Source organism: Lissotriton helveticus, chromosome 10 (genome assembly GCF_964261635.1).
Source record: "Lissotriton helveticus chromosome 10, aLisHel1.1, whole genome shotgun sequence".
NCBI classification, from domain to species: domain Eukaryota; kingdom Metazoa; phylum Chordata; class Amphibia; order Caudata; family Salamandridae; genus Lissotriton; species Lissotriton helveticus.
In genome coordinates, this window is record NC_136071.1 from 769,505,916 (window position 1) to 769,530,039 (window position 24,124).

The window sequence follows — 24,124 nt, forward strand, 5'->3', positions numbered from 1 at the left end:
AAGAAAGCATTCTAACTAGAAGTACAGTCATTCTTGTTGTAATTAGCAGTAAATTTACCTAATTTGTACTGTAATAGCCCAGGCAATTAAGCATTCATCCGGCATGAATTGTCTTAACCTCTGCATCCGTTCTTTATTGCTGCAGTCGATGCTCTGCTGGGAGGGGGGTACTTCCCTCGTGTATAGAGACGGCTCGCTAGAATCCTAAAATGTAGATGTTGAGCTTGTGGTATGGCTTTGAACCTATATTTGTTGTCTCTGCCTTAGTGTGTCACCTTGTACAGGTTATCTCTAACTCACATTACCCCTGTCAGACACAGGTGAGCAGTTGTCTTCTTAGTGCTTTTGGTAGAAATGTGCAGTTTTTTACCCCGTGACAATGAAACTCTGCTTTAGGCCAATAGAAGTCTTAATATGTTTATTAACAAAGGAAAAATACAACCGAATCGCGTAGGTCCCACAGCAACTGTAAAGTAATGTGCACTGCTAAGCGAAGGCAGGTCACAAATGTATAGTATTCTAGAAGCATGTGTTGTATAAGAACCTCATCGGTGCAGATGCTGTAGACTGGGATCATGAGAAAGGAAGATGATGATCTTCAGTTGTTACAAGAATGTAAACTATTTTGTCTGACCTAGAAATTCAACACTTTTAGGTCGAGCCTGGGCAGTGCATGCGATGCTCTGCCGAGGCATACTGTATTGAGGTTATGGCATAGAATCTTCGCCCATTTCCCACCAATCTGTTCAAGTGGCTCCTGTTACTGGCTTTTCGAAATCGTTGCTTTTCATTAGTGAACAGGCTTAGTAGTCCATCCTTGGTACTGTCTTTTCCGCATTTGTACCCTCCCATAACAACTGGACATTTTACTTGTGTTGTTACATGGTCTGCTTTATCTAGTGGGTGAGCACTTTTTTCTTTAATGTCTTCCCTATTCCACCCACGATGTCCCATCACACTGCCACCTGTTATATTGTTATTAGTCATATATTTATTACTATCCAGGGCGGTCTTCTTTAACTATAGCGGCTGTGCTCACTTAATTATTTAATTTACGACGCGGGCCGCTTTCACTTTAGCGACCTCTCTACAAAAGCTTTATTTATTTATTTTTACACTTTGTGTAAAAGCGGCCCATATGCGCTTTCACTTTGATGTTGGCCACACCCCTTTCTTTAGACGCTCCTCACAGTAACCTGAATACGGCGAGCAGCACCTAAAGGAAGGAGCGCGGCCACCATTAAATTGGTCTCGCATTTGCCATACTTTGAGCTATTAGAATTAGAAATGACAAATCATTTTATATATATTTTTTTAAAAACTTTTATTGGGGACTGCATAATACAATATACACACTTCTTCAATCGTTACAATATCCCAGTCAGTTTTCTGTTTTCTCCCAACATACCTTTGCATTCTTACGTAATGTCACATGTGTCTCAGCTTCTTCATCAAGCTACATTTTCAAGTGCACGGAAATCTAAGAAATTTCCACTATTCTTCCTCTGATAATCATTCTCTTTGGTATCACATGCATGAGGTATTACAAACCACAAGTATATGCACTACTAAATTACAAAACCTTTACTCCTAACAGTCCCCCCTCCCGTAACCCACCCTCCCCTGGTCGCTTCTGGCCGGAACTAATAATATACGTAGGGCATATCTCCAGCAGGCAATAAGCTGCTACTAAAGAACTTCATTATGCGTGCACCTTTCTGTAGAGAGGGGGGCAGTTCCGACAAATCATTTTATATGTGTTGCTTTGAAAAACACATAAATCAAAGGGATTATCATTTACAATGTAAATAATTTCAAAATCTCGCAATCGGGAGACACAGTGCAATGAAAATGTTTGTTCATCTTGATAGCAAAAATATGAAAGAGAAACTTGGGCCGTCATCAATGGTCATTTCCTTTACACACACTGAACCTGGCATGAACAGTTGCAGGGACACTAAGTCTCTGGTTACACTTGTGACACAGCTGGTTCAGTTCCCCCCGACTCCTGCAGATCTAAAATTTACATCTAGGTGTGGATAATTATAGATGCTATCCTTCCAAGAAAGATAAACATGAAGTCCATTAAGCCGGGTCTAGCACTAGCCTAGAGTGACATCATTTTGTGGGGTGGAGGGCAGAGAAGAGAGTAATGGCGCATAGGTTACTCATGGACATATGTGGGTCCTTACAGAGAAGGTTCACCAGAAGTGTGTGTTTCATTTACATCTTCATCCTCTGCTTCTGTGTCAGATCATGACACCCCACTTCTGCCGGACCTGCTGAGGTGCGCTACCTCTCTTCTTCACTAACACATGAGATAGCACAAAATCGACACAAGTGTGTTGCCGCCTGCTGTGTTACTGTTAATAGCAGCAGGCGGGTCAGCTCAACTGATGGCTTGGGGCTCTTTCTCAAGTACAACCCTGCAGCAAGCGAGTGCCGAAGGGGATGTCCTCACAGAGGAGGGACTTAGCAGAGTGAAGTGCCCTTCACCATTCCTCCTGCTGCTCAGTGCTTACTGTGAGTGCATCACAATATGCTCTTACCTGCTCCTAGCCGAAGGCAGCTGCTGAGCCGACCCCACCGCTGCTGTGGGAAGGGTCTTCATCAGCAAGATGGACACTACTGAAGGGATGGTTGTTTTTATGTAGCTCGATTGAGTTCACATTTTTTCTTCGCCTATGGTCAAAAGCTTCTAGCACTGGTTCTCATAAACCTCTTCTAAGACCTAGACACATTTTAGTTTCTTTTTTGCCGCTTATGTATTAAAGGGGACTTGAATTAGATTTATGTATTAAAGGGGGCTTGAATTAGATTTATGAATTAAAGGGGGCTTGAATTAGATTGAGACTGAAAGAGGTGTGGGCAAAATAAAGAAGCTTCTTCATAGGAACGAGACAATATATTGAAAGTTAAAATAAATGCTATTTCCTCAGCTTCTACTGCCTTCATCCCTTACTTCTCACCTATTTTCCTCCTTTTTGCCCGACTACCGGCTGCCTCATACACATCCACCCAGCCTTATCGTTTACTTCAACAAATCTTATGCGTTGTACAATATGTGTTTTAATCCTATTCCATGCAAAGAGTGCATGACTATTGCTCATGTAAAGTGCTCTGACGTCTTCGGGTCAAGTACACCCAATATAAAAACGCCCCAAAAACGGCACGTGAAATACAAAAAACGTGAAAGCCTCTATATCCATATTTTATTCTGCATCTGTCAAAAAAATGGTCTGTCCCCAATGAGTTTGCTAATCCATACCAGGGCTGTTCTTAGCTATTCCGGTACCAGGTGCGGCTCCTCTGCAATGGGAGAGGAGCGTTGCCCCACTGCTTTTAAGGCAGTGGGAAGCAGAAACCTAAAATGATGATAACTTTGCGTTATAATTTTAGGCAGCTCCCTGCTGCTTTGTTGGCGGGTGATTGGGTGAGGCTTCTCTGCTCTTTGAGCAGGACAGCGGCAGTGGTTTGTCCACTCAAGTGTGCAGTGACTATTTGGTCGGCCCTCTCGAGCCGCCCAAATTAGTCATGCGCACTTTCCCCTTCTCCATGCAGGCTGCACTGCTGCCTGCATGAAGAACACGCCCAGGCCCCCGTTCCCTGGTTGAGTGTCAAACCAGGATGATCGAAACCAATCACAACGCTGCTGCAGTGTTGTAAATGGTCAGGGGAGCCTGGGTGTTCAGCAATCACAACGCTGCACTGCTGTGTTGTGATTGGTTAGTGGGGCCTGCTTCCTGTTCCTCGATGTGCTCGAGGAGAGTAGGAGCAGAGACGGGGACGCGGCTGATGGCAAGGTAAATTTCTTTTTTTTTTTTTAATGTAATGTATCCACACCCCTTGTGATCGCCCCACCCCGCCACCTGCAAGCCATGCTGGCCGCCCCTGTCCGTGTCTCAACTGAAACGTACAATTGTCATGTAACATGGCACAATATACTTATTTTTTTGACATATATTTACTTGGACATTTGTTCAGCTCATCCCTAGCCATAAAAGCATCAGAGCCCTGTACATATAGTTTGGCTGCGTACACAAACATTATGATGCAAAGTACTTCTAGCAGGCTTACATATTTTCAGGGACATTCAATCAAAGAAATGATTCAGCAGCTCTTTACAATTGTATGAAGGAAACAGTGTAATATCTTATAAGCTTTTGGAAGACTCTTTTTATGTTATTTTAATAAACCAAATTTGATTAATTTTGCTTCATACACATTCATCGTAATTGCCAGGTAAAGTTTCAATAAAAGGTATTTAAGTATTTCCACAGAGTGATTCGTTCTACTCTTTAATGGTTCCTCTACTTGCCTCATATTCTTCTATACATTGGCGCCTCCATCTTCGCACAGCAGTCCATTGCTCTGCACCATACATTTTTCAAGGGTGAGGTCACTGAGATCCAGGCAAGGGCGATCTCACTCTAACCATCCCGTGTTCCTAGCCCAACCAGGGATCTGTCTCCCCTGCTCCCTCCTAGAACATCCACCAAACCATGCAGCTCAGTTTGTGGCGTAGGGTTGATGTGGCGCTCAAACATCCGAGACAGGGACTGTAATACAGCTGGCCGGTACAGGACGATCATTGGGCAAAACCAAGTTATATGGAAAATGTCTGCATGGTCTCCATTGCATCGAGGCATGAAGGTGCTTTTGGCACTTTCACAGCTGCTTTGGCATCAAATAGATAATGTGTAAATACCTGGGCTGAATTAGGCAGAGTTTGGATGAGATGGCGAGCTTCCTAGGTGCGATTAGAGCCTCCATTCACTCGTTTTCTTCCAGCTGAGCCACCCAAGTTCCCACCTGGCAAACCTATTGGTGTAATTAATTACTAATGGTTTGTAGATTTGAGAAATGCCTCTCTTTCCTAGGTGCCCCATAAGTAGTTTGGCTTCCATGGAACTGAATGCTCGCACCCCTTCAAGACATTTTGCGTAACACATTAATGCATGATGAAGGTGTAGGAATGTATAAAATTGAGATTATTGGAGGTTAAAATCCACTTTCAATTCTTGGAAGGATCGCATGTGAGCCCTGCCTCACGTCTCCAAGCTTGGAGATCCCATTGAGGTCTCATATGCAGAAGCCCTTCAGTCCAGCCACCTGTCCCAACCTTCTGCCTTTCTAGAGCGGGTACGCAGAGTGAACTTCCTCTCCCACCCCCACCAATGCATTCCTGAACTCCATGTCAGCAGTACCACTCTAGAGATTTACGGAAGTGATTGTATTATTGGGGCCCAAACAACAGGGCAATGATAGACTTGCAGTCCATATTGGAAATCATGATCCAAGAGGCAGGATCCGCCTGATCCAATCATTCAAACCCACTAGTTTTGAGACCCAGTAGTAAAGATGTCGGTTGGCAGTGGCAAGGCCTCCATTAGAGGTGGATTGTACATATTTCCCAAAGACGATACTTGGGGCTTGAGGTAAGCCTGTATACACACATGGACGGCAGTAAACCACTGCCCGGGAATCACATGAGGAAAGTTCTGGAGGACGTGTATGAGAACGTTCATTTTAAAGAGCACCACCCTCCCAAGGATACTATGGGATAGCCAGCCCCGGCAAACAATCAATCAGGATTTGTAGAGCATGGCCAAACTGAGTCGTGTTTTGCTGGAGGTGGGGGTGTTGAGGTATTCTGAGATGAAAACGTGGACGCAGTGGTTGTCAGCCCTGGGGAGCTCCTCAGTGTGGGTGTATTTTACTCTTTTGCTGGCTGTGAAGGTAGGGTGACATGTGTGTCCTGCGATATGGGTGGGGTCGGTGACCAGTTGCTTGAGTCCGAGGTTGACCATACTTTCTAGGAGGTCAGCCGTGTTGGTGTTGTCGGTGTTCTCAAGGGTAAAAGTTGAGGTCTCCTAGGAAGATGTACACATTCAAGTCGATGGCGATGGGAGCGATGAATTCGGGGATGGCGTCGCAATTTTTTTTTGCATTTGCCACCCCGAGTGGGACGGGTATTCCCAGGCGTGGGTCCTGTGCTATCCATGCCACTGAAGTCAAGCTAGCCTGGTTGAGGACAGGTGATATGCCGAAACCGGTCCTAGGATGCTTTCTTAAAGTCCAGGAAGGACCTGGACTGGCAGTTCGGGCTGGACTGTTCCAATGGGCAACAGGGTCAAGACTGATTTGCATATGGCTCGGTCTAAACTAGAATGCCATGGGGAGCAACAAAAGATGGATTTAAGCCCATATCTCTGTACTGGGTGAATGTATAACCTTGTTCAGCATTCTGTCCATCAATTGTTTTTTTTTTTTTTGTGTGGAAGGGAGGATGGAGTCCCGGATTCTGTAGGCGAGGGTGCTCTTTGGCGAGGTCCTTCTGCATCTTTGCAACCAAAGGAGTGAGGAAGTATTGGAAGGTCCACCTGCGCACCCGTATTTGGGTACCCCACCTGAATCCCCTATGCTGCCAGACAAGGGGACTAACAGGGACTTAGCCTAAGTAACATGCAGACCAGGCACCTACACGTACAGGTCCAGACTCTGCAATCGCCGTGGTCCTAAGGTTTCTGGGCAGGAAGCAAACCACAATTTGGCATCAATATATAGAGCTATGCTGTCATCTAAGTCGTCTCCCCACTGAAACCCCCATAACTGCGTCTCTTCTCACCCATGTCACCAGTGGCTCAATTGCCAGGGTGAATATCAAGGGGGATAGCGGGTAGCCTTGTTAAGTGCCCCGCTGTACAGGAGAGGAATACGATAGGATCCCTCTGACACGTACCTGTGCCATAGGAGTGATATATAGTGCCCTCACATAAGAGATGTACCTTGGCCCTAAGCCCAGCCGCCTAAGTGTTTCCCGTAGGAAATCCTAGTTGAGAGAATCAAGGCCTTCACAAAATAAATAAGTAAATAGCTCTAGGGCCGACCAGGAGATGCCTCTATGCCACTGCTGAGTACCCCCTTCAAATGCAGTGTCGTGGACTGCTTTGGGGTATAAAGCCACTCTGATCATGATGGATCAAGGTCAGTATAACCTTAAGGAGCCTGTTAGCCAGACACTTTGTATAAAGCTTAAGTTCACTACAATTTACCACAGTCTTTGGTAAATTGAGTGCCTCTGGAAAGCGGCACTTTGCTGTGGCCTGGCTGTACATGGCTAACAGTGCAGGGAGATAGGATTTTCGGAATCTCAGATGGCATTCAATTGGAAACTCATCTGGCCCTTGTGTTTTACTAGAATTCATACTTGTGCAGGCCTCCTCTTGTTCCTCCAGGTCAATAGGTTTGTATAGGTCTCTCTAGGTCTCACCTGCCCGATACTGACTGGGACAAATCCGCTATCAGGGGATTAGATGATTCTCGTAGTAGTTTGACTTGCCTGACATATACCATTTAGTAGTATTCCACAAATACATTCACAGTTCCATAGGTTTCTGTTACCCTGCCTTAGGTAGGGGTCATAATACTTGTGACCACCCTCTCTACTGTACCATGGGTGGCCAGCCAATAAAGGAGCTTGCTGGACTTCTCGCTCCATTCATAAACTCAGCTATTGGATGCGATCCTGCTTTGGCGCACCTCGTCCAGGCAGAGCAGCTTTAGAGAAGCCCTGTCAGTTGCCACCTGATGAACCTGTCACATCCCCACCTGATTCCCAGTCAAGGTGAGCAATCCAGGCTTCCAGTTCCACTATTCGATGTAGGGTCTGGCGACCCCTTGCTCAGGTACGACCACGTCACAACCCGCATATAGGCCTTCCCTGCTGCCCAGAGGGACCCGCCCCTTCATTTAAGTACTAGGAAAGACAGGTGATGTTGAACCTCTTTATCTACTATTTGCCACACATTAAGCCTAGACATTAGCTGGTCTGAGCGCCCCCATGAATCACCATGGGCAAGTGATTCAAGATCGCCCTGGGCAGTATATAAGCTCCTGTTGTGTGGACCATATGTATGGCGGGCAAAAGGAACATGTCGATGTAGGATCTCATTTTATGGGCAACAGAAGTGCGGGTTCATTCCAACCCCCTCACATTTGAAGCTCCCCATGCATCACATAGGCTACTGCACATCCCAGTCCGCCAGTCAGGATTCTTCGTCTTGAGCTGGTCCAGTTGACTTTGAACAGTCTTTTTCCGGGTAACATCACCGTGTTAAAATCATCATTGTATTGAGAGTTGTTCCTAGTGCTTGTAGAGGAACCTACACACTAAGTTGAAACCCCCATTGTACCTCACTGCTAAATTTCAAACTCTGGGTATAGGATTCTGTGTGGGTGATCACCATGGGTATACGTTTATGTAGGAGAATAGCTACCACCCATGATCCTCTGGAGTAGTCTGCATGATACTCTCTCGTATCCATATCGGGCCGGGAGTGGGCCTTTGGTGCTCATCAAGTGAGACTCCTGCAAGAGAACATCTGGGGTGTGGCACTTGGTAAAGCCCAGGACCGCCCCCTATTTTAATCCTATCATTTAGAACATTGACATTCCATGTCATAATCTTAGGGGCAGGCATGGTGGGACAAGAAGTCTTTTATGGGGCCCAAGGGGAGACTAGGTCCAGAGGCCTCTTCATTGATGTCGTCCAGGTCTCTGACCTGTGTAATGCACCAGGTCTATATACAGGCTGACTAGCATATTCATTGCTAGTTGAAACATGGCCAACAGGACTGAACCTCCTCCCTCCTCCCCCCCCACCCACCCAACAACACCCCACACTTCCATCCAAGAGGCATCTGTCACCCCAATAATGAACAATACAGATTAAACTTGTGTAAATGAGGCTACATTATATGAGCCAGCTCCCTCAGAACAAAGAAAGTAAAGATGGATGCAGTGTTGCTGGCAGAGCAAGTCATACACTACCCATGCATGAGTCAGAAGGATTCCCTGGAGGTCCTACTCTGGTTCTGTTTGTCCGATATGGGCCCCCCGCATGGTTCCCAGGGAGGTGTCTGATTCACGGTCTTGCGAGTGGTCTGGTGCTCCAAGGGCCTCTCCAGTCACAGTATGATGGCTCAGCCTAGCGTGCTCCATATCCAAAATTGAGGATTCAGGGGTGTCTTCCATATGCACTGCCTTGTCTACTGCGGCCTCTTGTGCTATATTTGGCTCACTCTCTGCCCATCCTATTCGTGTCAGCCCAATAGGGGTGAGCTGCATCGTAGAGGCCAATGCTACTTTGTTCATCCCCACAACGCATATGGGGTGTCAAAGCAGAGTGATTTAGAGTCATAGCATACTCAGAGTTTAATGGCAAACAGAAACATGTAACATAGCTTAAGGGCCCTCAACTTGCATTTGATAGTTTCAAAGGATTTGCATTGCGGCTGTACTCTCCTGGTATAATCTGAGAATATTGGAATTTTGTAGACTCAAACCGCCTTCCTCCTTTGTTCTTGGTGCTCTAAGAATTGCTACTATGTCTCTATAGTTTAGTAACTTGACTATTACTGGCGATGGTGGAGCACCCGGGGGTTGGGAGAGGGCCTTGCCATCAGTGATCTGCAAGCTCTCTCAATTAATGTATGTAAATGTATGTGTATGAAACTTATATAGCGCAGGACTTACCCTGGGGCATCTCCGCGCTTGCTTAGGGAACCCGTCCTGGTATTCCCCTGTGAGAAACCCCGGCAGGGTATCCACAAGGTGAAAGCCAGGCATCCCGCCGCGAGGGGCCGATGTGGAGATTAAGCAAGCTATTGCCCAGAGTCGCAGAGTGTGACCCCGTGAGTCGAGTAGGCACCGGAGCGAGAATTGTCGAGACCGTGGAATTTGAGCCCGAGACCCGCCGAGGCGGGGAATCGAACCCTGGTCCACGGTCGATCTCAGATTCCGGGTCTGCCGCCTCTAACCACTGAGCCACACTTCTCCACAGGAGGAGAGTATCTCTTTCAGGGCCCAGGTTGTTATCTGTTGTCCTAGGAATGTCTCTGGGGACACTACTTCAGCCCCCTCAGGAAAGCCCAGAAATTGTAGGTTACTTCTGTGGACCTGGTTTTCAGAGTCATCTACGCGATCTTCCAGAGCTCGAGACGCTGAGGACAGTCGGGCCACCTCCACTCTAGTTTGGATTTTCACCTCCACTCCATGACTCTCCACCACATTGTGCAGATCTTGCTGTAGGAGCGCAACTTCAACCCTGACCTCTCTGATTTGGATTTCTAATGCCACACGCAAGACTTGGATAGCTTGTAAGATCTCAGATGTTCCTGAAAGCCTGGCATGCTGGGCAGCCAGGTCTCACTCACCCAGTGCCTTCGTGGAGTTACTGTGCTGTCCATCTAGTGATCTTCATTTGGGCCTGGGCCAGTGATGGCCCTTCACATCTCATAATCGACCTACTGCTATGGACCTTTCTCTCCTTTAGTGCTACAGTGGTTAAAGCCCTCCACTTAAGATTAGTCCCTTGCACCGGAAGGCCTTCAGTAGCCAACGTTCTCTTTGATCTTGCCGAACTTGCTGGTGGTGAGGTGTGTTGTGTAGTCCTGACACGCTTGCCCAGTGCCCAGCTATTGGGCCACGGCAGCACAAACAGTCGGGCCTGATTGTCTCAGAGTCTCTCCGTAGAGGACCCTTTGGTGACCCTCAATGCGGTGGGAGGGCGCTGAATCCAGTCACGTCTTTCCCTAGTCTGAGGGGAGTCTCCAGCCCCCAGTGGAAGAGGTGTGGCGCCGCGGCCAGGGCGACTGACGCTGGAATCTGGGGACCACGGTTCGATCCCCGGCTCCGGCGGCAGGTCAGCCCAGCACCATGTGACTCTGGGCAATAGCTCGCTTAATCTTCCCGACGGCCCCCAGCGCCTAGAGACCCTTACGGGTGATTGTGCGCTTTACAAATGTGGACTTTACTTTACTTTACTGGAACAGTGCCAGTACTATTACCTGCAGCAGGGTCACAGAGGTTTACTAGAGCCCCCAGAGCATGCTCTCGTCCTCCCCGCACCTATCTGTTGGCTGCAGTAGCCACGTGCTCCTCTCCAGCATGCCGGGCTGCTCCTCGTGCTTCTCGCAGTGGTCACCACACAAACGCCCCCCGAACCAGGCGCCGCCTTCTCTATGTGCCGGGATGGACAATGGGCCTTATGCACAATATTGGTGCTGAAAATTGTTTGGAGATTTGCAGACAAGACCCATATCGCAGGGAATTTGAATTATCTTGATACCATGCGGTGATAATTTGATTATGTGCAGTACAGCGCTTTAAGAGTATTGGACAACTATGTCAAGTTGCTGCCCTTATATGGCAGAGAGTGCTTGACTCATTTATGTTACCCGCAGTACCAGGGAGAGTGATGAGATCTTCGGTGGTGGAATGCCTGGGCAGCTGTGATATGAATTGCGAAAGGACGCCCTTAGATGTACTGCTCCAGTGGCCTATGTCATTCTGACCAAGAGCGGATGTTATTTTCTGATAAATATTTAAATTTCTCCTTAAGAGCTGCTTGGGAATGGATGACTTCTCGCTGCAGTGTATTAAAGTGGATACACTGATTTGAATATATACCACCTAAAGTTCGGGTGGAACTAAAAGGATCATTGTTGTTAAATTGTTTCTAATTAATGTACTGAATTGGGTCCTATTTTATCTGTTTTTTTTAATGTAATGGTGTATTTATGTATGGTTTGTTTTTGCTTGACTCTCTGTGCAAGAAGAGAATTGAATGTGGTACGAGGGTGTGCAGCAGCAGTGTTAGTGCAACCTCATTTCGATTAACTGAGGACATAGATGTGCGTTTATTTCCTCGGTCGACTGCAGGGATGAGTGAATAAATGAAGGAGGCTCTTTGAAAAGTCTAGCCAAAGAACAACCTTCCAGTCAGCAAAACGACGACTGCAGTGCCCCCATCAATCACATTTGACATTTTTGTTATGAAACGATCTGTGCTTTTGAAACCTTTTTCAAAATACTCTTCCTGTGAACCAGACAGAAATATCCAGAAAGACTTTTGCAATTGTTCTGATGATCAAAAGTAACAGTGATTTACTAAATATGTACGTGTTTCTCATGTAGAATGGGTTGTCCGCCTTCAGACCTTGGCAAGTTACAGAGCATTTGAGCTCGTTGAAATGTGAAAACGTTTCTGTAAAAAGAAATAGGAGAAACTGAAATAGGAGATTTTTTTTTGTAACTGTCATTCAACTGAGGGGCATCTTTTGACGCAAACTCTTTGAAATTTCCTAAAATTATCAACCAGAGTTCTTGCTCCGGGACTGGCCTGACTGCGGTAGAGTCTCTGAGGTGGATGTGGCCCCGTGGGAGTTCATTAGGCCTCGGTCTCTGACTCGCGAGGCGTGAGCGCCGCGCGCCACAGTCGTGTGTGGATTTCTGAAATCCACCGAGCTCCACCGGCTTGCATTACAAGGAATAGGAACGCACGTGTAATTATGAGTGCAGGCATAAACAGTCGTGTAACATGAAAGCGAGTTTGCCGTTAATTAAGAACCGCGCCCACGGCAATTGATTTACATGTACGGTAGCTGCTGTGCTGGCATTTTTTTTACCAGACATATGAAGTCAGACTTTGCGAAATGTCCTCGAAGCCCGTTTATGTTTCACATTAAGTAAAGTGCAGCAAAGCAATTAACATAGAACATTGTATTGATCCGAGCACAGCCTGTTCAGCGCTGATCCAGGTTCCTGAGGATTGTGCCATTGACCCAGCCTACCTCCACAGGGGAATGCAGCCAGCCAGGCTGGTTCTGCATCTTGCGTTTCTCTGAGGCCTTGCGAGTAATCACGATGGCTGGAGAAGGGGATGTTGTCATTCACCTCCTGTTGCCTGTTGTTCAAGTTATGATATTGTGGATTCAAAGAGGAAACGTAGTATTCGCAGTGCTTAATTTGAGACGATTGTTTCCGAGACCGAGGTGACCTGACCCCAGGACAACCCCCACGCCGCGCGGCCCTCCAACTGCAGGCGCGTCTCTGCCCCAGCGCCACAGGGTCGTCCCGGACCTCGGTGCCACCTCGCTGCCGCTCGATCGTTTCTCCCACTGCTGACCTCATCTGTGTGACTTTGTAATTGTATTTATTGTTTTTCTTGTGTTTTCATCTGTGACATCGTAATTGTATTATTTCAGGTTTTTATTCTGTCAGTAGTTCTCATATTTTCGTCAGTTGTATCCCTAGTATGCACCCCCCACGCACTCCGCCGCCGAAGGTGCGCCAAAGGCAAGCCCGTCTACGCCCGTCTGCGCCTGGACCGCGCCCAGTGCCAGAACCCCTGGCCCCCGGCGTTGCCAGCCCACACGATGGACCTACGACGCCGCCACCCTCAACGCACTCAAACCTGACCGGAACCCCGCCTGCTACCCAGCCACTCCAAAGCGCACCCACGGACCCTTCAGCTGCCAAGCCTGCAAGTTCACCTGCCTCCGGACCTGCACCGCACCCAAAAGGACAGGCACCAGCAACAACCACCTCAAGTGCATCCTGCTCAACACCCGCTCCGTCCACAGACACGCCGTCGAACTCTGGAACCTGCTCGACACAACATCACCAGACGTCGCCTTCCTCACGGAAACCTGGATGAACGCCTCCTCAGCACCTGACATTGCCATAGCCATCCCGGACGGATACAAGATCACCCGGAGGGGCCGCGTCAACCAGAGCGGAGGAGGCATCGCCATCGTCCACAGGAACACCATCCGCATCACAACCAACTCCGACGACACCTTCACCGCCGCCGAGCACCTCCACTTCCAGATACACACCGACCCCAAGACCACCTTCAGAGGCACCCTCATCTACAGACCCCCGGGACCACGCACCCAATTCAGCGAAGACATCGCGGACTTCATCAGCCCGCACGCCCTCCCCTCCACTGACTACATCCTCCTAGGAGACCTCAACTTCCACCTGGAGAAAAACAACGACACCAACACCACCACCCTGCTGGATAACCTCGCCAACCTTGGACTCAAGCAACTGGTAAACACCCCCACCCACTACGCCGGACACACGCTTGACCCCGTCTTCTCCTCCAACAAGCACATCTCCTTCAGCCACTCCACCGGACTTCATTGGACGGATCACAGCTGCGTCCACTTCAGCTTCAGAAGAACCACGACCCACCACCACCCGCAACTGGCTCCCCTAAGGAGCTGGAGCAAGATCACCGCCGACCAGCTCACCACCTCCCTCAGCCTGAACCCTCCTGCCAGCACAACCTACCCCAACGAAGCAGCCCGCACCTTCACAAAGTGGTTCACCAACTGCGCCGACGAACTCGCACCACTGAAGAACCCTCCCAGCAGACCCGGCAGCAAGAAAGCCTCCTGGTTCACCGACTAACTCAAAACATCCAAGAAAAACTGCCGCACCCTTGAAAAAGCCTGGCGCCACCACCAGACCACAGAAAACATGACTGCCCTCAAGAACGCCACCCGCAAACACCACCAGCTGATCCGCACCACCAAAAGGACAATATTCAAAGAACGACTGGACAACAACACCCACAACAGCAAGGAACTTTTCAGCATCTTCAAAGAGTTCTCCAACCCCAACGCCGGAAACAACGACATCACCCCCTCGCAAGACCTCTGCGACTCGCTTGCCACCTTCTTCCACCGCAAGATAGCCGACATACACAACAGCTTCGGCACACAGACCACGCACCCAACCACCGAACCAACGCCCCCCACCACCACCCTCTGCAATTGGACCCCGGTCAGCACCGAAGACACCACCCGCTCGATCAACACCATCCAATCCGGATCACCAACCGACCCTTGCCCCCACCACGTCTTCAACAAGGCCGACTCCATCGCACCCCAACTCCGGGACATCATCAACATCTCCTTCAACACCGCCACCTTCCCGGAGAGCTGGAAGCACGCTGAGCTCCGCGCCCTCCTGAAGAAACCAACAGCGGACCCCACCGACCTCAAGAACTTCCGCCCCATCTCACTCCTCCCTTTTCCTGCCAAAGTCATCGAGAAGATCGTCAACAGACAGCTCGCCGCCTTCCTCGAGACAAACGGATCCCTCGACCCCTCGCAGTCCGGCTTCCGAGCCAACCACAGCACTGAGACCGCCCTCATCGCAGCCACCGACGACATCAGATCCCTGCTCGACAACGAGGAAACAGCGGCCCTCATCCTCCTGGACCTATCTGCGACGTTCGACACTGTCTGCCACCGCACCCTAGTACAGCGCCTCAGCAACATCGGAATCCAAGGAAAGGCTCTGGACTGGATCACCTCGTTCCTCGCAGGAAGAACCCAGAGAGTCCGCCTCCCCCCGTTCAGATCCGAGGCCACCGAAGTCATCTGCGGCGTACCACAAGGATCCTCACTCAGCCCCTCCCTCTTCAACGTCTACATGAGCCCCCTCGCAACCATCGCACGCCAACACAACCTCAACATCATCTCCTACGCCGACGACACCCAGCTGATCCTCTCCCTCACCAACGACCCTGCCACCGCCAGAGCCAGCCTTCACGAAGGGATGAAAGACTTCGCCGAGTGGATGAAGAACAGCCGCCTGAAACTGAACTCAGACAAGACGGAAGTCCTCATCCTGGGATCAGCACCCGCCGCCTGGAACGACTCCTGGTGGCCACCTGCCCTGGGCACCACCCCCAAGCCTTCGGACCACGCACGAAACCTGGGCTTCATCCTGGACTCCTCCCTCTCGATGACCAGACAAGTCAACGCGTATCGTCATCGTGCTTCAACACCCTGCGCATGCTCCGTAAGATCGTCCGATGGAGCCCCACCGAAACCAGGAAGACGGTCACCCAGGCACTCGTCACCAGCCGACTGGACTACGGGAACACCCTCTACGCAGGTACCACTGCCAAACTACAGAAAAGACTCCAGCGCATACAGAACGCCTCGGCACGACTCATCCTGGACATCCCCCGTCACAGCCACATCTCTACCCATCTGAGAGACCTGCACTGGCTCCCCGTCAACAAGAGGATCACGTTCAGACTCCTCACCCACGCACACAAGGCTCTCCACGACATGGGCCCGAAGTACCTCAACAGCCGCCTCACTTTCTACACACCCACCCGCCAGCTACGATCGGCCACCCTCGCCCTCGCCGCCGTACCACGCATTCGCAGAGCCACCGCTGGAGGAAGATCCTTCTCCTACCTAGCGGCTAAGACGTGGAACTCCCTCCCCATCCACCTACGGCTGACCCAGGACCACCTCTCCTTCAGGAAGCAGCTCAAGACCTGGCTTTTCGAGCAGTAACGGAACCCCCCCCCAGCGCCTTAAGACCCTTCAGGGTGAGTAGCGCGCTATGCAAATTATTAGTGATTGATTGAGGCTCCTCACCCTTGCCTAATTTTCAACACCTGCACTTTCGAGAGCTGCCACGTGGTGGCGCTGTCTGTCAGATTTAGAGATGAGTAGAACAACAGTTTATTATTAATGTACTATATATTAAAAAATGACTGACGGCTGCCTCTCAAGTCATTCTTATAGCTTTAGGGGCCAGGGATTGTAATTGGCAGTGCTGGCAGGGGCAATGGGTGGAGCAAGCTGCAGTGGTCTCCTGATGAGGGCCACATTCAGCACTGAGTATTCAGAGTCCGGTGCATGCACTTAGCGACACTTTGAGTTGTCTTTCCTCTACTTCTGAGGAGCTGGTCTCCACTAGAGCTTTACATGCACATCCCTGATTGGCTCCCCTCCCACACATCTGACCTTTCCCTTCCCTGGTTCTAGAAGTGCTGCCCAGTGACCTGGCTGTAGACCTGAGAGGATTTCATCCTGCAGGGTCCTCCTATTCTCATGAAGCCATGACATCTGAGCGTTGCTCTAACAAAAGGGTGCTGGTTACGTACACCATTGCTAGTGACTGGCACTCTTTAGGTTCTTGGTTCACTGGATCTCGTTCTTAATAAAGTCTAAAGTTCATGGAAACGATCTAATTACTCAAAATGGCAAAGCGTTTTTTGCTTAGATGTAGACCCTTTGATACACAGATTTTGCATGGCCCACAGCACAATGTCCTTTCTGACTGTGCTCTCCCCCCCCCCACACTCTTATTAATATGTTTGTGATAAATGGACATCCTAAAGTAGGTGTGATGTAAATGAAGCCTTAGACACTACAGTGAAACAAGTGTTCTGCTACAGACCAGAGCACCACCCATTGTGCACAACAATCTGAGTGTGTTCTCCCTCAACATTCCACTCCCCCAGGCAGATGCACTCGACTCCAACCTTTTTTGTATGCGTGTCTTAACAGGTGCACTTCTAAATGGAAGGTACGCTTTTTAAAATGTCTGATATCCGTGCTCATTTTGAATCATGGCTGCCACTGCACGGCCATCACAGGGACCTGTTTTAGCACTTTTATCAGGGCAGTGGTTTACAACCCCTAATATAGTGCCTCACCACCTTCCCTTCCAACCTACTAAGTCTCGTCCTGAACATTATTTTTATCTCTAAATTAGATTTTATTCTCTAGGAGTTGAACATCTGGGCAAACCTAACTTTATTCAAGAAATGGGCACTTGACTTCTCCCAGCTGGTCAATGTACCTACACGCTAAGTAGGACTCACCCTTGAATACTAATCTCCTCAAACCAAGAACTCATGCTCAGTGGTTCCCAACACACCTCCTGTGCAGACTGCAGTGCAAGTAGTTTTTCTATTAAAAAGTGAGCTGAGTAACCATAGACCAATTACGTCTGCATTGATATCTCGGTTGACTCTTAGTAAATAATTGAACACCTTTCAAATCAACCCGTCTCATCCATAGTCTTACAAGGCCTGAGCGTCTGACTACCTGGCTGAGTTTTTCAGTCCCTAACTACTTACCGGATGCCTAAGTCTGCCCAACTATATCCTGCAGTTCATTTGTCTGGCTCTCTGCAATAAATTTGGAAGAAGGACCCCCCTTAATGTGCAGAGCTGTTTTCTATGGCACTCTCTACAATGCGCCTGCCTTTGAAATACAGGTCGAAAACACCCATGTCTACAAGTTGACATATGGTTAACCTCCATGCGCAAGTCAATCTTCATGCATTGACCCCAGGCCTGTTGGACAGATGCCCGTTCCTACCTGCTCACTCCGCACCCAGTTGGCTGTTCTCCAAATTTCTGTCACCAGATATGGTCTTTGGATCCCAACACATGGGAATATTTCTTATCATTTAGTTGTTTATTATGCTGATTTTCATTCCTTTCCCCTCATCCGTGTCAAACGAGTATTTGCAGCACTTATAAAAACTCAAATAAGAATATCTGCTAGGAAGCCCCCTGTCAAATGGCCAAAGAACAACACTTTTACATGCCAACTGAATGAAAAATAAAAGGCGGCAATTATTGTACCTAGTTTCAGACACATTTGTGATGGATGTATTTAATTGTGAAAATAGAAGGAGCTATGCAGTCTAGGTGACTGGATTATCTAGGCTCTTCCGGTCTTGTTGGAATGTACTATACACTAATCTGCAAGACCACCCTAGGTACCAGCTGCATTGAACAAAGCAGAAACCAGCTTCAAAGCATGGATTTTTAGAGCCTGAGGCAACATTGCATTTTGCTGTTCAGAAGCTGTCTTTTCCTTGGTGCAAGGCATGTTATAATTGTGTTTGTTGCATTCTGGAGCCCACTTATGGTCCTTTGTGGTGGTTCAAACGCCAGCTACCTGACATGAGCTTAATATAGCATTGGCCCTGCCTGAAACTTGCACTATTTAAACTGGTATTAATCTTTTCATGTTCTGTAATAACTTCGTGGATCCACCCATAACACTATCCTGACTGACCAACGTGCATTAATGAGCCATATACTCAATCCCTTTTGGTTCTTAATTCAGGGCCTATTTTGTAAAAGAAATGAGTGTTGGTGCCCAAACAGCTCAACAACTGGTCAAGTTAAATGTGGGAACGAACACCAGACACCAAGGGCTGGTCGGCTTAAATCCACCTCATGCCTCTTAAATCCACTACCAATCTCTCCCTGCCCCTTTCTCTCTCTCTGGCAGGTTCCTGCTTTCTTCCTTTGCAACAATTTTGCCGTCTTTCTCCTCCTCCATCTTTCCAAAGTGCATGTTTTTCGCCTCTCTGGCGCTAGGAAAATATCTGATGTGGTTATCTAAGTACTGGTGGCCTCCAAAAAATAAGTATTGGTGGTCCCCACGAGCTCCAATTCAGCCCTGCCGCAATGTCTGTTCATTGTCAAAGCACTCAAACTGCTGTATGGCTTCATGTGGTGTTACACACATCTGATTGAATAAATTCATTGTAAGTTTTGACCTAATTAAGTCTGAGCTAGAAAGGGGTCTGGTATATGTAATATGGCAATGAAAATATTTTTGAGGAAGTCTGGTTTTCCATGCTCTCAATGTGGCATATTCCCCATATGAAAGCTCAGTGCATCTGCAACCAGAATCTCGGCGCTACCTAATATTCACAGATTCCAACCACTCTAGGGCGACTTTTGAACATTCTGTGGTTGATGAAATGGCTGAGGGTTAGCTGAGAAATAGTAAGGCCTATTGTAGCTTTATGATGTTGCAAGGCTGTGGCAGAGAACGCTATATTAAAGTGCACATTATTGGTATTAGTGTTATTTTACATGCGCTCCGTAATTAGCCCACGAGCCTTGAAATGAGTGAGCCAACAATATGGGTGCATAGAATGTCGCATGTTCCTGGTGGCAATTTGCTGCTGAAAGTTGCAAAAGAGTGAGTTGTTTATTAACCCCTTCGCTGTGGCGGCTATCCGCCGCAACGCTAAGGGGGAGGCGGGGCCGCGCGGCGGTCCCGTGCTCGTGACGGAACCGCTCCGTCACGGCCCGGGGGCGAGCTGTGCTTATGACGGAGCGGTTCCGTCACGGCCCCACCCGCCTAATAGAACCTTCAGCGCAGGCGCGGAATTCGCGCCGCGCAGGCGCGGCAAGCGGGCAGTGACGGAACCGTTCCATCACCAACACAGCCCAACCGAGGCTCGTGATGGAACGGTTCCATCACGAGCATGGGAGGGGTTAATCAAAGGAGAAGTTTGACCTTAAAAAAATCTGAGACCTGATTTGATGGGAGTTCAAAGGAGGTAGACACCTTAAGGATCTATTGTATGCAAACACATCTTATATATTCCTTTTTCGTGCTCATTTTTTAACCCATATACTTAAGAAACATACCTATTCCTGATCATTGTTACAAATGCCTGAGGCACAATACCAGAAAACAGCACCGCGATTATTCAAATTTAAACATCCGCTGCTCAGTCTTTAATCAACACTGGCATAGTGTGAAGAACAGAGCGGTCCACCACCAATTTGTGAAGCGTAGTCCACTGTGTAACTAGTAACCAATAGAAAAGCAATGCTTACCACTTTAACGAAAATGACTTTAATTGTATTGGGTCTCCTGATTATAAGGTCAGTCTGCTTTTAAAACCACTCCATGAATTAGCTCATAATGCTCAAGTGTATTCTCCTCTAATAGGAAAGTTTGGGTAGCAGGAAGGAGGTTGCTGGGGGATTCAGCAATTGTTCTCTTTTTAGTCTGTTTGTGCACCCAGAAGATAACTCTTCTCCTTCCAAAGAGATGCCCATCTTCCTCCTGCTCTTTCTTGGAAAAAAAACAGTTTCCTCCTCACCTGGCCCCTTCTCCCAGTGCATTTCTTTATTTCTGCACCCATCTTCAAAGAGCAACAACTGCACAGAGACCTTTTTAGGGTTACTCACGCAGTTTGTGACCTAATTAGGGTTTGATGCACAACAAATGTGTTTGTGTATCCACAAGATACATTTACAGAAACTTCTAGAAGTAAATCAGTTACATAATCAGTGGTTAGTCAGAAGATCTGACATGGCTAGGAGCCTCGCTGGACAGCCACTGTTGTTGGTGAAATTTTGATGTTAGCCAACTAATACATCAAATAACTGAATTCAACATTAAGAAGAACTTCCCTTAGCAGTAATTAAGGGATCAGCCAGTACCAAGGGCACTGTTTGAGTTGAGTTTAATGTTAGTGAAGTTTTTAACTGTTTAATAGGTACCATGGCCAAATTGGAGTAAGGTGAGAATGCCACATCCCCTTACTCTTCGAGTTGATTTGATTTGATTTATCCACTTATACAGCGCGCGATTGCCCGAAGGCGTCTTGGCGCTAGGACAGATAGCAAGCCTCATAGATGGTCAACAGTACTTCCTTAGTTATCAGCCATGAAGAGCCAGGTTTTCACTGCCTTTCTAAACATGGCTAGTGTTGGACTTTCTTTTATGCTGAGTGGCAGCTGGTTCCATGCCCGAGCTGTATATACCAGAAAACTTCTCCCACCCCAATTGGTTCGTTTGAATTTTGGGATGCTAATCAGTTTCAATTGCCTTGATCTAAGCATCCTGCCCGGTTCATACAATTTCAGGTTGGTTTGCAGAAACTGTGATCCTAGTCCCTGGACCGCCTTATATGCCAGGCAGAGTTGAACCTCATACAAAAGATATTGCATCTAGAATTAGTGGTGTATCTGTTCCAAGGTAAGATTACTGAATACAACATAATGGTAGAAGTGCTCTAGCTTTGTGGCAGAGACGTAATAAAGCCACCCGCATCCTCCACGGAGCGTTGGGGCCCCCTCAGAAGAGTACTGTGTTGTGAAAGTTCCTGACTGAGTTCGGAGAGGGACACCTCCATGTAGTTTGCAGGGGTGTCCCTCAAGTTTCATTACGTTAATGCTTTGTGGCTTAGGAAATTTTTCAGAATATTTGAATTCACTTTATCTCGAGTGGATGAAGACATAATGGATATTTTCACTTAAGTATACAGGTGTTCATCTTGCGTAAATTAGTATAAAGATGATTTTACTATGAATTAATTTCTTGGAAAAGGGAGCCAATAATGGGTTTTGATCAAATGCTCCATCATATCCACGTACCTGTTATTTCCCGTACATTTTAAAATAGAGGTTATACTATTAAGCTATTATTATCTTGCTTGTTGTCCAGATTGATGCCTAGGTTCCTAGTGTGGTCAGTGGGGGTAGGAGTAGGCCTGAGTTTTGAGGGTCATCAGAATGTGTCCCATGGTGAGCGTCTGTTTCTGAAAATCCGTACCTCTGTCTTGTCCGAGTTGAGCTTCAGGCAGTTGCTCTTCATCTAGTTGACGTCTGTCTTGCAGTTGTAGAAGTTGGTGTTGGTGGTGTCTTCAGAGATGAAGAGCATGAGTTGTGTGTTATCGGCATAGGATATGATGTTCCCTATGTCATGTTTTAAAATTATAACATAGTTATGAATAAATCTGTTCTCTTTCTCGCCTAATTCATGTATCTCGTCTAATTCATGTATGTTTGCAATTATATTCTTCGTCTTTGGGGAGGACTACATTTGATGCTTTAATGTACACGAAATTTTACTCTTGTACGCTGCGATGCTTCGACTCTCATACTTGATTATAACAGTTTTTTTATACCTTGATTTTTTTTGGGTGTATTATTTAGCTTGTATGTGCTTTTTGACAACATTGTCAAATAAAGCCTATTGAACTGAACTGAAGAAATCACCTTGAGTTAGATTATAAAGGATACATGGCTGGTACAGATTCATTTCTGAGAGAATTACAAGGCTGTAGCTCACAGGAGAGCTGCAGCAAACGAATTTCTGCTATTCATTTGTGCTAAACCAGCATCCACAGGATACTGGATCAAAGAGAAAGCAAACCACACTTCCCACGAATCCTCCAAAATGTATTTCACCTCTTGAGCCAGACAGCCACGACTGCACATGAGCGCACAAAATGTGTAGATAATTCAATATGAGGTAAAAATGGTTTACCCACATACAGTGGTGCTCCACACTATGGACCCTGCTACATGTAGACGTTTCATACTGAACAGTGCGAAGGTAAACCACATAATACGGTAGGAGAAAAAGCTACGGTTTTGTTCACAATTCAAGAAAATGGGTATCTTTGAACCAGCTTCTGGAGTAGAAAGATACTTTTTATTTAACAGGCAGGTATTTGCATTGTGCTTTTTCTAGAAGCACTAATTATCGAAAGCTCCTGTCTTGCAACATATTGCTGTTGGCTGAAATGTTTCTTTTAATGGAATTATAGCATAACACAAGTGCAATCTAAGTAAATTAAAAATGTCTTTAGAACACATCGGGAATTTTTGTATACACCCAGGAACAGGCTTGATGGCGATTCTGAAATGTTTTTTCCAAATGTACACTCTTTTATGTTTGTATTGATTGGGGTGCCTCCTGTTCTGCAATGCATGTTGCCCTGATTAACAGCATATATCACATGGTATATGTGCATATGGGATTAGTCAGGTTGACAGTATGTATTTATAGATTGATATTGTGGCTTACATCTGACCCTTCTACATGTAAGCCTCATATGTAAGCCTCTAATACCTGCTCACTTACTGTAAGTGAGCAGGTATTAGGACCTTACATATGCAGGCTCAAATGTAGACGGGCCAGATGTGAGGGTAGATGGACTGCATGGGTGATACATGGTATAGAATGCAAGTAGACTCTGGTGTCAGTGAAAACATGGGTGGCACACGCAGGAATGTGATGAGCATGTGTGGTCATCCAAAAGGCAGACCACCTGAAAAAATCTGCGATCATAGCACACGTCCAAAGTCAGAAGTAAACACAGCTACATCACCTGTCTGAAATGTGTATGGAAAGACCACAAACTTCACAACTCAACAAGATGTTGACACTATCCCATGCTGCAACTCCTGATTCTTTTGATAGCCATACTTTGTACAATCATACCGAAACAGCATCAGTTAGATGACCTTTGTGGGGAATGTTGTGAGGAAATAGGATGAAGTGTAGTGCTTAATTTGAGCCGATGGTTTCCAGTGCTTGGCACCGGTACTTTATTGTCAACACTGGTGCTTGTGACAGTCTACCACACGTGGTGCTGTCTCAGATGACCACTTTCATTAATTATTAATTCAGTATACATTAACAATGACTATTACCTGATTCCCAAGCCATTCTTATAGCTTTTGGGGCCTGGAATGACCTAAATTGTCACACTTGTAGTGGTGCAAGCTGCAGTGGTCTCCTGACGAGAGCCCTGGCACTTCTTTAATTGCAAATTAAGCACTGATGCAGAGGAAGCTTTCTGGTCATTTTCTGCCGTCTTGGAATGGTAAGGGAAGGTGGTCTGTTGTAAGTGGCTATCTTGCATTGGGTCAGTCTTGATGGAACATAGACCC

At 47.3% G+C, this 24,124-nt stretch overlaps 1 protein-coding gene across 7 annotated transcripts in view; it reads left to right on the forward strand.

Annotated features, from left to right (window-relative positions):
• PARD3 (par-3 family cell polarity regulator) overlaps window positions 1-24,124 on the forward strand; it is a 1,362,300-nt gene that overhangs the window by 665,625 nt on the left and 672,551 nt on the right. The window lies entirely within an intron of this gene.